General features: G+C 45.3%; 1 protein-coding gene across 1 annotated transcript in view; it reads left to right on the plus strand.

The window, feature by feature from the left end:
- Positions 1 to 15,314, plus strand: part of WRAP73 (WD repeat containing, antisense to TP73) — a 458,006-nt gene that overhangs the window by 195,428 nt on the left and 247,264 nt on the right. The window lies entirely within an intron of this gene.

A 15,314-nucleotide genomic window follows, 5' to 3' on the forward strand; every position in this document is an offset into this window, starting at 1 on the left:
GCCTTTAAAGAACATTTTCAAAATCTGCAACAGCTATCGAAAAAGAATCTGAGTTGGCCACATTCACCGACTTTGAGTATGGCATTAGAGTGGTGTTAATACGCAATCTGCTGAAATCTAGCCAGTTTTGGTAGCCTTAGCACCCAAAAATATTCAGATATACCAGAGTTGAAAATGCAGATATTGCACCTTAAGACAAGCATATTCAGCCGCGGGGACAAAGCACAAACCTGTTTGGATGCTGTTCACTGTAATTATTTTGGACAACCCGAAAGCTGTAATTATAAAACTCAAAATCTAAATTGTTATTTCAATAGTAACATCTAAATGTAATTTCTTTTTTACAAAAAAGCATCTAGTAAAACAAAACTTTGAAAACACCCTTTATTGATCCCCAAAGATGTCTCTGTGTTGCAATGGAAAAGAAGGCATAAGCTATGGAGGTCACTGCTCCAGAGGGGAGAGGAGCCTCCTTAAGTGTGCCAGGTGCTGTATGATCTGTTAGCTGCTGGGGGCCTACACACGATGGTTTCTGCAAGACACAGGAGGGGAGTGCTCTGAAAGCCCAAAAATAAGTTTGCAAAGGTTTGGACTGTTTGCTGGGAGGTTGGCTTACTTTATAATGGGCCAGTTAATCCTTTGATAGGTACATCAACAGACTAGTGCTTCCATTGGTGCAGAGAAAGTTCCAGTTACTAGTCCATGAAATGTCGTTGATAGGAAACCAGGGCATTAACAAAAAAACGGATACGTTATCCCCTCTCTTCTACTGGCCATGGATTTACAGAGGTTCTGTAGAAACTGTCCTGCTTGCCAAATAAGTTGTAAGTCAGGTAGGAGGGCACAGGCATTGTTAATGTCCCCACTTGTTGTGGCTGTTCCATTTGAGCAGGTGAGAATAGACCTTGTGGGTTCATTCGCCCCAACCACTTCGTAGTCTGGCAACAAATAGATCTTGGTGGAGGTGGATCATGCCCCAAGGTATCCCAAGGCTGAGGAACATAACTGCATAGGGACAATAAGTGCTCTCCTGAGGATCTTTTCTAAAGTCAGAATCCTAAGATTGGTGATCTCTGACTGGAGACCCAACTTTTTCTCCTTGTACATAGGAGAGATATTGGAGCAATCTGGACTTGCCACTTCTCCACTGTGTACCCCCCACAAACCGATGGTTTTGTGGAGCGGTTCAACAAGACACTCAAGAGCATGAGTGGAACTCTGCTACAAAACCTAAGGAAGATCTGGAATATTCTTCTGTCATGTCCCTTGTTCACCGACAAGGAGATTCTGCTGAACGCCTGGTACAGGATCTACTCATTTCAGTCTAAACAAGGTTGGGGACATACCTACCTATGGGACTCTGCAGAAAGTTGTGGTTGACTAGGCGACTTGTCGCAGACAGCTAAGGGCGCAATACGTGAGTCAGGCAAAGAACAACCTTCAGGCATGCCAGGCGCCTATAAAGGACTTGTATGAACAGGAACCTATGCTGACTGGGTCTCAGGAAGGTCAGGAAGTGTTGCTGAAGCCAAATTGTCGTAGGACTTTTGAGTACAAATGGTGTGATGTGCCCTATAAGGTAGTTCAGACGCTTTCTGAGGTTAACTACTTGGATGAGACAGGTGCCACAAGGGAACTAAGGCAGTGTCCAGGTGAATGGACTGAAGTCTTACCTCGGGAGACACTACACAGCGAAAAGTATGGCATGGCAGAGGAGGATGTGGTAAGCACGGAGTCTCTTCATGACCTGCAGCATGGTGACATGAAGGATGGCTTTGTGGAAGCGGTTCAATTAGACACTGAGTTAGCACCTGAGCAGCAGAGAGCGTAGAGAGATATTGGGACAGTTTTCCAACCTCTTCCCACAGAGTTCAGGGTTGACAGCAGTCTGTGTCCACAACATAGACACGGGTCATAGTCTGCCAGTGAAGGGCAGAATGTACAGAATTTCTAACTAGGCTCAGGCATGCATTAAGGTTGAAGTTGCCAAGATGTTGGACCTGGGGGGTCATTGAGAGACCTCAGAAATTGGTCTCCTCCTATAGTACTGGTACCAAAGCAGGGGTCCTCAGAAGTGGTTTTATGTGGACTACCAAGCCTTCATTGAGGAAACCAAGACAAATGCCAATCCATTCCAGAGAGCAGATGCGATTGTGGGTCAGTTAGATACTGCAAGGTACTTGAGAACCTTTGGTACAACCAGTGGGCACTGGCAGATTGCCTTAGACTCTAGTGCCAAGGACAAGAATGCATTTTGACACCAGGCCATAGCAATATACAGTAGTGCTTTTTGAGTTGAGGAATGTCCCTGCCACTTTTCAGCGCCTCCTGCACCATGTCCTCACTGGGCTGGAGAAGTTCTGTTTGGCTTAACTGAATGACATTGTGGTGTGAAGCAATTAATGGTGGGACCTTCTGAGACGCCTAGAACCGTATTGGCTCAGATGCAAGAAGCAAAGCTGATTATCAAGATCACATAGTGTCAGATGGGTTGGTCCACTGTAGTCTACTTAGGGCAGGAGGTGGGTAAGGAACACACTCTCCCTTTGGATGACAAGATACAGTGGGCTGTGATGTAGTAGGAGGTGCCCACTACCCAGATTGAGATGAAGAGTATAAACAAGAACTTTGTGGTTGACTGTGGAAGTATTTTTGCCCCATTAACTGAATTGACTTACAGGAAGCAGCCCAGGAAAGTGATCTGGGCTGACGAGCATCAAAGAGCATTTGAGGAGCTGAAGAAGGCACCATACACTGCACCTGTACTGTGAGTGCCGAACTACAGTCAGCCTTTTATTGTACAGACAGATGCCTCTGACAAGGGAGTTGGAGCTGTGTTGTTCTGAAGGCCTAGACTCTGTCAAAGTAGAGGACACATTGCTGATCCCAATGAGGTTTCAAAGAGAAGTCATGATCCCACTCCAAATCCTCAGGTAAGTTCAAAGCAATAAAAAAAATAGAAGAAGTCCAAATGTGACCCCCTGTGCTCCCATGACTCCTGTCAAGAGAAGCTGCATGGACGTCCGGGTACTTTTCCATCTTTGTGCCGCTCTCCTACCTCGAACTGATCTCCATCCACATCTTAATTTCGCCCGAGGTTCCGGGCCTATCGGCTGCACCACAACTGGCCTTTAAAGAAGTAATTTTGCTCATCTTCTGTACCCTTCTGGAGTCCTCTGGCATTCTTTGGGCCCCACAGCCCCAAGGAGGCCACCAGCTGGTTTACAGCTGGCGGAACTGTCCCAGGCACAGACTGTGCTTCTCTACCCTGTCCTGGTCTCTGCTCTGAAGCCTGGAACGATGCCCGCTCCGAGTCCATCTCCGGCGCCAGGATCTGGGCCAGGCCCCTGCGCATCAATACTGACAGCGACACTGTTGACGCCATAGTCCTTTTCGCATTCTGAAGCAAATACTTATTCGAAGTTATGCCCACCTCGACCTCAACTGCAACCTTTTTCTGAATCTGATGTGCTCCCACTACATCAAAGGTTTTCAGACCCTGAACACCAGGGAGATGTCTGAGGAGGATGATGAGGCCAAAATATACGATGATGAGACCTTATTTTTGGATCCATAGGAGACCAGTTGTCTGGACATATTCTTTGACACTCACCTCACTTGGCCCCTCTACAGAGGAATCTGCATCCTTTGCCATGGTCATTAGGAGGGCTGACAAAATCCTTCACTTGCAAATGGAGGATTTCATCCTCTCTCAAGTCCTGCAGCCAGGAGTGACTACATCAGAGCCGCTCCTTCCTTTCAATGAAGCCCTAACTGTATACACTGATGGACATATGAGCCAAAACAGGATCTTGTCTGTCAGCCTTTAGACAGCAGTGTGGCACAGACCAGTACTGGGGAATCCATCTTTCCTATTCTGTACCCCACAACTGAAAGTCTTGTCGTTCAGCTCTCTTCAAGCTAGCTAAACCCAAATTATTTTCCCACAAACGCATCATCTCTTCTACCAGCCTTATCCTCACATTAGTCAACTCCTGTTGCCTTGGAATCGATGGGAGGAAGGCAAGTTGGCACCATTGCAGGGTGGTGCTGGCTTGATGCTCGCATTGGCATCTGGAAAGCGTGGCAGGCTTCCGCCAGGACTGTGCATCTACTCACTGGGGCAAAAACTGTGTTTTATTGAAGAAATGACAAGCAGGCCCACTGGGGAATACCTTTAGCGCACTACAATGCCCAGACGGCCATGAGAACGGCCACGCCCACTATGGCAGGCAGTTAAAATTTAAACCGTGCGCAAGAAATCGTGCTTTCATTCTTCCTAACAACACCACTGAAGAAGGGATAAAGAAACTCCTGAAACTCATCTGCCGTAAAGACTATCATTGATGCCTGTACCCGGAGGGTTGCCAGCTTGAAAGTTATCAATAAATCACGCGAGCTACTCCTCTTCCTGTGGGGCTTACCTGTATGGATGGATGGATATAAAACGGCTGTTTGCCCAGCCGCGGATTGAGGCCCACTGCTGGTCTGCGGGTCCGTGCTGGCTCCAAGGTGGTGCTGGAATCGATGGGAGGAAGGCAAGTTGGCACTTGCAGGGTGGTGCTGGCTTGATGCTCGCATTGGCATCTGGAAAGCGGTGCAGGCTTCTGCCAGGACTGTGCATTTGCCCACTGGGGCAAAAACTGTGTTTTATTGAAGAAATGCCAAGCAGAGCCACTGGGGAATACCTTTAGCGCACTACAATGCCCAGAAGGCCGTAAGAACGGCCACGCCCACTGTGGCAGGCAGTTGAAATTTAAACCATGCGCAAGATATCGTGCTTTCATTCTTCCTAACAATGCCACTGAAGAAGGGATAAAGAAACTCCTGAAACGTGTCTGGCGTAAAGATTATCATTGATGCCTGTACCCGGAGGTTTGCCTGCTTGCAAGTTGTCAATAAATCACGTGAGCTACTCATCTTGCTGTGGCTTCACTCCTTTGGGGCTTACCTAGATGTATGTATTTAGTATGTATGTATATATTTTTGTGTGTGTATATATATGTGTATATATATATATATATATATATCATTTTGTCACCTCCTCCGAAGATGCCGGGACACCATGACTGTGGTGCACCGCAGGGTCAGAGGCTACCCTGTTGTCAATCTTTCGTTTCACCAGGCATAAAAACTTTACACCGATGCACACCACTCCAAGGATATTTGCCACTCCAAAATTCAGTGGCAATAAGGATTTATTCCAAATATATTGCGGCATGTTGAGTAAAATGGAAAGAACCCAACGCGTTTCAGCGAATAAATCGCCTTGCTCAGATGAGCTACATCCGAGTTCAGGGTGATGACTGGTGGGGTTAGTAGTTGAGCTAGTTGAGATTAGGTATTGCTAGGTTTCATGGTATACCTTTCAAAGAAGGGCACGTTGTGATCTTTAAGATGCTGTGAGGGCAATTCTCTGTAATACACTGTGTGATTAAGGCTAACCTGCACATGACTTCGAAGGATGCCATCAGAAAGAGAAGGGATATATATATATATATATATAAATATATGTATATATATATATATATATATATATATATATATATATATATATATATATAATCTCATGGTACAGACAAATCCATACATTTCCAAATGTTAGGTTCTAAATAAATGTACCCCACCTTTCGTCTCGCAGTTCACAAATTCCACCCCACAGAGTAAATAAACAAGTAGCCGTATTCCGGGTCTTTCATTTCAAAGTCTGTTGTTCAAAATTACAAATTCTTCAGTCTGAAAGCATAACAACCGTGTTTTTATCTGGTCTCGTGTTTGTTTCTAGTGACCTCGAAACTGCAACCCTATTCCTAAGGATCTTTAAGGAACTGTCACCACTTGAAGATAAATTACTTTGGGACCCTTGCCCACTGGCTTAGCACCTCTCTATTTACTCTCCTTTTATAGAAGACTGGATGTTGACTTTAAAAAACGCTCGACTTGATAACTGAGCGTTTTGAAAATCCCCAGTTCATGCAGAAATTACTCTCTGATTCATATGAATTTTTGCAAACAAATATAGCGTGTGTAAACTATGTACGGAAGATGGGTAAAATAAATTCACTTGTGTTAACGAATTATTATTTAATCACAGTCTTGTATTGCATGTAAGTCATGGAAGTGGCTACAAGTACAGGGTGCTTATAAATGAGGCAGTGATTGAAATAGCCAATTATTTTTAATTTTTTACAGTGATTTTTTTGTGTGTGGTTGTTTTGTGATGTAGATATACAGGCAGTAAGCCGTGAAATTGTGGAATGCAATATAAGAAGGTGGACAGAAAGATGAGTACAACTTTTAAGTGCTAGTATTTCGCTGTGAGGTGTATTGCATTAATGGTCAATTATAGTATCCTAATCTGATTTGATACTATTGTAGTGTTATACTTTGATGGGTAGTGCAATAATGAGGGTAGTAGTGCAGAGATAAGAGACAATTAATGCTCTATGCTGGTACTGTTCGGAGGAGGTAGTATGGGGTGATGATGGTTCTTGAAGGGGGTAGTTTAATAGTAAGTGTGGTGGTACTTTGATGGTGGATGTAGTGTGGCAGAGAGTGGAAGTTCGATGTCTAGGCAGTAGTATGGTGGGAGTGACTGGAAGAATGGTGATGAAGGGTAATAGTGTGTTATCAATAGTTATGTTGTAAAGGTCATAAGCCACCCACCCACCTCCCCGGACGAGCATTATTGCAAAGTTATAGTATGTTACTTACGGATTTACTCGGGTGTTTATGCACCTCCAAAAAGAACTGACCTAACTGCCACCTGTGGTGCATCATGGGAGCAGGGAGTCACCTTCAGGTCTTAAAGGCATGATACCCCTACTCTAATGCCTTAAAGGCAAGGTGTCAGTTTTTCTTTGTTTCTTTATACTCTGCTGCAGCCTACTGGTAACTGCCTGCAATTACAGGTTTTTCTATGGCAATCAAGCATTGTTGTATGACAAATGTTTACTGCTCCCTTTCTTCCTTAGGGGTTGGAAGAGTATAGCTGCTACTATGCAAACCTATGAAATTTCAGCATCCTTGCCATTTTGGAAACATTTTAGGCTGCATGTATATGTTTTCACATATGCATATATATGCATGTATATGTTTTCACATATGCATATATATGTATATATATGAATTTTCTATATGCTCCGGGATCCCGCACAAGGGTGGGGATTATTCATAGATTAGGACTTTGATGAGTATACCCCTGGATGAGAACTAGGATTACAGGTAAGTAACTAATCCTTAACCACCATCAGGTCTCATCACCAGAATCCTTGGGCATTATGCTTACAATGAGTTAGTCTGGTTAAGCCGCCATTCTCCAGCTACAGCAAATCAAAAAGATGATGGACAGAATGCAGAACATTGTCAAACATTCCCCCCCAGACACGAATCTTGGTTAAATCCATCTGTTTTATTTTTTTGCTGACCCAACCATCTGCAAATCAGTCTTGCTTGAAACCAGTGGCATAGCGAGCACAGAATCCATGTCTGGGTATACCCTTCCCACTTAGGGTGACTATAGCAAAGCAAAAAGATGATGGAAGGAATGCTGAACATTGTCAAACATTCACCCTCAGTCACAGATCTGGGATAAATCCATTGTTTATTTGCTCGCCATGCCACCCTAGTTTGGACCCAGCCATAAGCAAATCAGTTTTGACCCTGTTCCCCATGGGAACAGTCCAGCCTGAACTGCCAGGCCGGGTCCTCCCTGGACTGGAAAACCAGCATCCTGGGACTGTTTTCGTGGTATCACCCATCATCAGCCAGGCGAGCTTAAATCCAGTGGCATAGGAAGCACTGGACCCACATCTGGACATACCGTCCCTCAAGTGCAAAATGATGATGGATTCTAATACGGCCCCAGTATTTACCAGTGACTGAGATTAATTCAAGTATTCCATCCATCACTGTTTTGTGTACTTATTGTGTCGCCTTTAGTGGGACGGGTATGCCAAGACGTGGGTACTGTTCACACTATGTCACTGGAACCAAGCTATATTCAGCTGATGAGCAACTACCTGTGGTTGAGATTAATTCAAGCATAACATACATCACTGTTTTGTATACTTCTCCATCTATAAGCAGAAGTAGTTTTTTTTTTAAGGGAGGGCGTAGCGTGTGGAGTTTCACTCTGCGGACTTATGCAGAGTTACTATTTATTGTTCATATGCATATAAGCACTGTGCTGTCACGTGCTTACCTGCAAAGGTATGGCTGTTGGTGAGGGGCAGCCTAGCCGCCGGAGCCAGTCCCGAGCTCATGACCAGGCACAAGCCACAGATCCAGGAGAGCAGAGCATCCCCTGCTGAACCATCCGGACGGGTGCCTACCCCGCGCTCCTGTGAAGGGAAGGGAGCTAGCCGCCTACGAATCCCGTGCAGCCGCCACTACCGCGGGACAGGACGAGAGGAGTATGACAGACCCGGTGAGGTGGGGGTGTCGGGGCACATTGACGGTGCCCGCCCCCCCAGTGATTCTGGAGCAGAATGGGTGTGAACCAATTATGGACAGCAGGAACATGAAAGGGAAGAGCAAACAACACTGGCAGACTCCAGCCCTCACTTGGAAGGCTTCTGTGAGTTGACATCCATGGACTAGCTTGCAGGTTATTCCCTTCTAAGAGTTCCTGATGATTCTCTTTCCCTCCTCCTCTACCCCCCACTACCTTCTCTCTCCTTTCTCTCCTCCCCTAATTGTATTGCTGATTGTTTGATATAATGTTTACTTGTTGATCTTTTCTGGTATATTGTTGAACCACATTGTTACACTTCCTTTCGTCTCTCCTGTTGTCTCCTACCGCATCCTCCCTCTATTTATGTCTCTCCTCTCTCAATGTATTGAGACTAAACTATTTTGTCTGACGCCCGATGGAGCTACTTGGTTTAGCTATAGGGGAGATGGGCAGTGGATTCCCTCCTTGGTCGTCACCTACCCAGTCGGTCTTTAGGCAGACTTCTTTTCGTCTCTCCTTATTGTCTCTTCCCTAGCTCCTATCCTCTCTCCCCTGAATCTCTCCCCTTGTCTGCCCTGGGATCACAGCTTACTGGACTTTGGACGTTGCCTTGACTCGTCTACCGGTTTGTGTCCCCATCACCCTTCCCCTCCTCTTCCCATGCTGTGTCTCTCACCCTCCCCCGCCCTCATTATCTGTCTACTTCCCGTGCTCCAACCCTCCCTCCCCTGAATCTCTCACCTTGCCTGCTTTTCCCCTTTCGTATTTGTGCTTATTGTTTATCTTGACCTTACATGTAACTATGTTGCCGTGCTCTAAGAACTGTGTAACCTTTGTAATGATGTACCCTGTAACTATGATCTGATGCTCATGTAAAGCACTCTGATACTTCCGGGTCTAGCCAGCGCTATATAAAACTTTAAAAATAAATAAAATCTGGGCTGGGCTCCGTCCGCGGCGAAAACATGCTGCTTTGCCCCACGCTTGGTGCTCCTGATGCCAGTTCTGGCCACAGGCACTGCTGAAGTGCTCAGCCACTGCCGGGAAAGAGGGGCATTCCTCTTCGTCACAAGTCTCGCGACACCACATACTCACTGATGCGGAAGTCGGAAGCAATAAGTATGCTTCGTCAACTCAACTGACTGGTCCAGAGCGCAGAACGAGGCTTGGAATGAGTGCGTTCCACACGAGCCAATCAAAATAGAAAAAGGGCTTGCTGCTTCCAGCCACACCATAAAGTAAAGTAGGTGGCATGTTGGTGAACTCCGCTCCGGAGCGTAGGCGGTGTTTTACCGAACACCGCTCTCCATGCTGAGCGTGAATTGTGGCAAACTCTGGGAACTCTATAGTGGGAGTGGAGTTTACCGCCCACCCTTAGTCCTTTTCTCAAATAGCTGGATGATGACCACGGCAGTGGAGAGCTGCAAACAAGTGGAGAGGACGTGGTGTAACGGCCAGAGCTGCCAACTTTGGAGTTGGAGACCCAGATATAAGCGTAGGCGTTGGCTCAACATCCTGTGATTCTGGGTAAATCACATAGGCCCAGATGTAGGTAAAATAGATTTACCGATTTTAAATTACCGAATCATACCGATTCGGTAATTAAAAATCGGTAAATCTAAGGGGTTGAGATGTAGGAACATCCAGATGTTCCTGCTACCGAATCGGTAAAAATCGGTATTTACTGATTCGGTAAATACCGACCGGTAATGGCCCATTCATTCCTATGGGCTTTGAAGCCCATAGGAATGAATGGGGCATTACCGGTCGGTATTTACCGAATCGGTAAATACCGATTTTGACAAGGGTGCAGGGGGTGTCACTTTGACACCCTCTAGCACCCCCAAAAAAGATTCGGGGGCCATGTGGCAGGCATACCTGCCCTAAGGGCAGGTCTGCCTGTCATATGGCACAGGTGTGCATGCACACATGTGCATGCACACCGGAATCGGTTTTTTACCATGAAGTTGGATTTCATGGTAAAATACCGATTCTGTAAGGCTTGTGGGACTCAGAAGAGTCCCACCTACATAACAATAATACCGAATAGGTATAAATACCGAATCGGTATTTTACAGATTCGGTAAATTTACCGATTGGTAAATTTACCGAATCTGTAAAATAATGTGTCCCTACATACCGATTACTGAATACCGGTCGGAAACGGCCGAAAATACCGATTTTCGGCCGTTACCGACCGACCTACATCGGGCCCCTAATGTCCCCGTGCCTACCAAAATGAATGTGTCCTCGTGTAATATAAATGGTGCTCATTAAAGTACTCCAATACCTTCGGGTCGAGTTCGAGCTATATAAAACTGCAAGAAAAAAGAAAGTGTAACTGGAAAGGAGAGCATGGTCCAGCACAGTGGAGCAGCAGGAACCAGGTATTCTTTAAGATGGCTGAAGAGCTGCGAGTTCAACACACCTGTCTCTCAAAACTGGTTTGAAACGAGCCACACCCATAACCAACACAGACAGGAGTTGTAAGATATAGAGGGTGCTGACGTCATTACAGTAGAAGTGAAAGTAAAAACAGGCGAAAGGTTTGTTTTAATTTCACGGAATCAGTTCTTGTGAGCTATCTTATTCCCCCGGGCACTGGTTCTAATGGGAGAGGTATCGTTGGAAAGGGAAGAATCTCCCCTTTCCAATCTGCCCAGGGGATCCCTTCTTCCTTAATGTGTCCCTGCTTGGGTTCCATTTACAAAAGATGTCCTTATTTTGTGGTAAATAAATAAATAATACCCTATTTTTGAATGTATAAATGAATAACAGATAGCTCAATAAATAAGAGTCAAAATTCGAGGTAGTAGGAGTTTCGCAGGTTTATTACAGCATAAAGGACAGGAACAGGACAACCTGCATAGGAATAGGATGGCAGGGCCCAGCAGCGCTGCTGGTGTCAGGATCGGGACAAGGGAAGGGATGATTTCTTTTAATAACAGTGCATTAGCATATATACATAACGCAAACACATAGCATTACATTGCAGTAGGCGTAGCAGTGGGTGGAGCAGAAGGTGTGACGCGTAGCAGTCGCGAAAGATAAGGGTGAAAAGAGGTGTAACAGGGCGTATACATAGACATGTGATGCAAACGTAACAGAATATGTCATGAATGGGGCGGAAACCATGGAGGGGGCTACCTGAGGAGCCGGGACCTCTAACCTGATGGTGCGCGCAAACTTGGCAATGACGTGTTTACTAGGAGAAACTGGGGGCTACGAACTCTGTGCTAGGAGCAGAGACTGAAGTCTGGAGAGTCAGGGCGACATGTACCTAAACAGTATCTAGTATCTGATGTTTAGAGAACATGTTGATATAAACTAGAAGTCAGGAGGGGAAAGGCTAACTTGATTCTAAGACTGGACCATGCATTATTCTACATGTAGTGCGTGATGAAGAATATTAAATGACCATTAAATGCAGTATTTCTCTAACGTGGAGACGTGAAGGCTAGACAATGACGGAAACTATTGATGCGATTCAGTAGCTTAGGAATGCAGAGAAGGAGGACTGAACTGATAACTGGAACTATAACATACTTTATGATTCCATAAATAACATACTTTTGGCAGACTCAGAGGCTGAGCCAGGCTGAACCGGGCACTGTGAGGCAGGAAGTAAGTGAAGGGTCGAGGATACAGGTGGGGGCTGTATCGCTCCTCAGCGAGGTTTCAGGAGACAGGAGCTGAATCTGGTGTCCAGGCCCTTTTGAGGCCTAGAAACGGGGACTTTACAATGAAATAACGTGCACACTGAGAAACGTGGCAACGTAGCTTTACATAGACCTGATATTCGTAGTATTCACGAGAACTGGAAACTGGCATATTAGAGGTGGACACAACTATAATTGCGTCTTGAATCGAACATGGGGAATGCATATGCATATTTAATCATGCACACATAACATATGATGGATGACACGTAGGGACACAGAACATGGCAAAATTTACTTTTCCACATTCCCTCCTTGTCACTACGTTTCCATCAGGAAACATCAATTTTCATGATACCGTCTATCATTTCATACAGTATCATTTGCTCGTCTCGAATTATCCTGGAACGGGATTTAGAACGGGGTTTGGGACTAGGAATACAAGAGGTAGCACAAATGCCGCAAATCGCAGGGCCACATTGTATACAGAGACAGCAGCTGAATATGATCGCTACTGCAATACCTAGGAAGGACAATATTTTCCATCCCCATGCGGAAATTATATTCCAGAACCAACCGGACCATGTCCAGGTGCCTGGATCTTGGTGTAACAGATGGGCAATTTTATGGAGTCTGGTTATAGCTGAATAAACAGACGGCGCGTTATTTGGAATGAAAATGCAGCAACTAGATCCGATGACTCTACAGGCCCCGCCCCTATCGGCCAGTATGACGTCAAGGACGAGACGATTCTGTAAAACGACAAATCTCATAGCAGATTGCTCTTCGGTTAAGTTACATAGAGCAGAGGCAGTCTCATTTACTACAGCTTCGAGGGTTCTGGTTAACCTACGGATTAGCTTACTATTCTGGATAGGTCCTATAAAGAAAAAGAAACCTCTGTTGAAATCTGTATACTGTTCTAGAGCAGTTTCAGTATAATCGACAATTGGGGACTCCCTTTTATGTCTAATGTGTACTAGATGTGTGTTTCTATGATAATCAGGTGGGGCTAGGAAAACAGGTGGCAGTAGGAAGGCAATGTAACAGGTTCCCTCCCAACCGAGGGGCAGACGAACATATGCAGTTTGACCACAAATAAAATAAGAATGACGTGAAGCTTTGAAGATAGATTTCCCACTGTCACTATACTTGACAATAGTAGTACAATCACTATGTCCTACATGTACAGAACCATAATTTCGGACACATAATTCACCTCTGACTGGCAGTACTGAAATAGCAGGTAAGTCTGGAGTAGTATCAGACTGAACATTCAAGACCATGAAATTCGAAGAATAATTACCTAAATTATACACTTCATTTTCTAGATCTAAACCTGTTCTGTGGGGGAGACCTTGCTTGTCTGGGAAACATGTACTGTTAAGAAAAGACATATCTGTTGAGGATGACGTTAACGTGGACCATGCTCCACACGAACCATTATGTGAGAATGGATAAGGAAAAAGTGGCAGAACTCCCTTCGGTGTCTGGAAAGGGGGGAGTCGACCACACACCCAACAATTAGTGGCATTGCTGGTCTGATGTGAGTAATGTAACATGCGGATGAATGAGTTATTTCGCATAGCGAGGTGGTAAGAGAGTTCATGAGGAGGCAGATCACTAAACGTGTGCTCTACTGTAGCATTAGCAGACTTATTTACATGAAGAACTGGGAAATACAAGAAAAATGCATAACTGGTGCAGGAAATCATAATGCTGAGAAACAATATGAAACATAGAAAAACGATACATCGGATTGAGTTTTGACTAACTCTCTCACTATGGGGGTCTATTTTATACATGTCAGAAACAGTCTAACCGTTTCACCTAGGGGAGGACTTAGACAATCAAACTGACTGACTTATTTTACTAGACCGGAGTTTTAACTTATACTCCTGTTGCGGAGTTTTCTCTAACAGGGGAGGGTTTGTAGCAATGTCTTTTGCGGGACAGTCCTTGAGAACAATATTTTGGCAATCCTTCAAATCCTGGGAAATGTTCTTTAAGACGGGTTTCAGTCCATTAAATTGTTTTACATGAGAAAGGTGCACCCAGCCTTTGCGACCTTCCAACTTCACGGCTGTACGGGTGGTGAGGAGGACCTGTCGGGGCTCTTTCCAGCGAGGCTCCAGCGGACTTGATCTGTCAAAATTCCTCACCATCACCATGGATCCTGGAACGATTTCATGCGGTGCCACCTCGGTATTGTCTGGAAATGCGGCGGCAACCTGTGAACGACATGAGTTGAGGGCAGACATCAAGGAAGCTAGGTAATCTGTCAGCATATTACTTGAAACATCGGTAATACTTCGGGGTCTAGGAGTACCCCACATGTTAGGGGGGCGGCCGAATACGACCTCGTACGGGGACAGACCTGATCTGGAATGTGCGACCATGCGCATATAAAATAAAGCAACTGGTAGAGCTACCAGCCAGTCCACACCTTTTTCTTTGCATACTTTGGCGATACGGATTTTCAGAGTCTGATTATGTCTCTCTACAAGACCGGCTGCTTCAGGATGGCGTACACAATGAAACTTCCACTGGTACCCTAACAACAGGGAAACATGCTTCATGAGTTCAGATGAGAATGGCTGGCCGTTATCAGAATATACGACTCTAGGGAGTCCATAACGGGGGAAGAACTCACGAACCAACTGCTTGGCAGTGGTCGCGGCTGTGTAATCTGGGACTGGATATGCTTCTGTCCACCTGGACAAAGCGCATACAACTACAAGGACATACTTGAAACCTCGACATCGCTCCATCTGAATATAATCCATCTGGAGGACTTCAAAAGGGTGGTCAGGGGGCTGGAATCCACCTTGTTCCACCGGGACACTTTTACCTGGATTAAACTGACAACATATCATACAGGTACGGACTTTCTGCTTGGCTGCAGCTCGTAAATGCTTGTTGAACCAGATGTTCTGGATACTGTCTAACATAGCTTTTTCTCCTAAATGTGCTGGACTATGTGCGGTATTAATAATGACTTGAACCATAGAGTCGGGGAGAAACCATGTGGCTCTACCCTTCGTTAACCATCCTTGATCTGTCTGGACCCCTCCTTGTTCGGACCATTTCTTGATTTCTTCGGGAGTAGCATGTAACTGGATATCTATGACATCTTGTGTAGGGTCCTTAACTGTCATGCATGTAATCGGATCTGGAGTGTGTGTCATGTTAACTGGAAT

The sequence above is a fragment of the Lissotriton helveticus genome, chromosome 5_1 (assembly GCF_964261635.1).
Source record: "Lissotriton helveticus chromosome 5_1, aLisHel1.1, whole genome shotgun sequence".
Taxonomy (NCBI): Eukaryota; Metazoa; Chordata; class Amphibia; order Caudata; family Salamandridae; genus Lissotriton; species Lissotriton helveticus.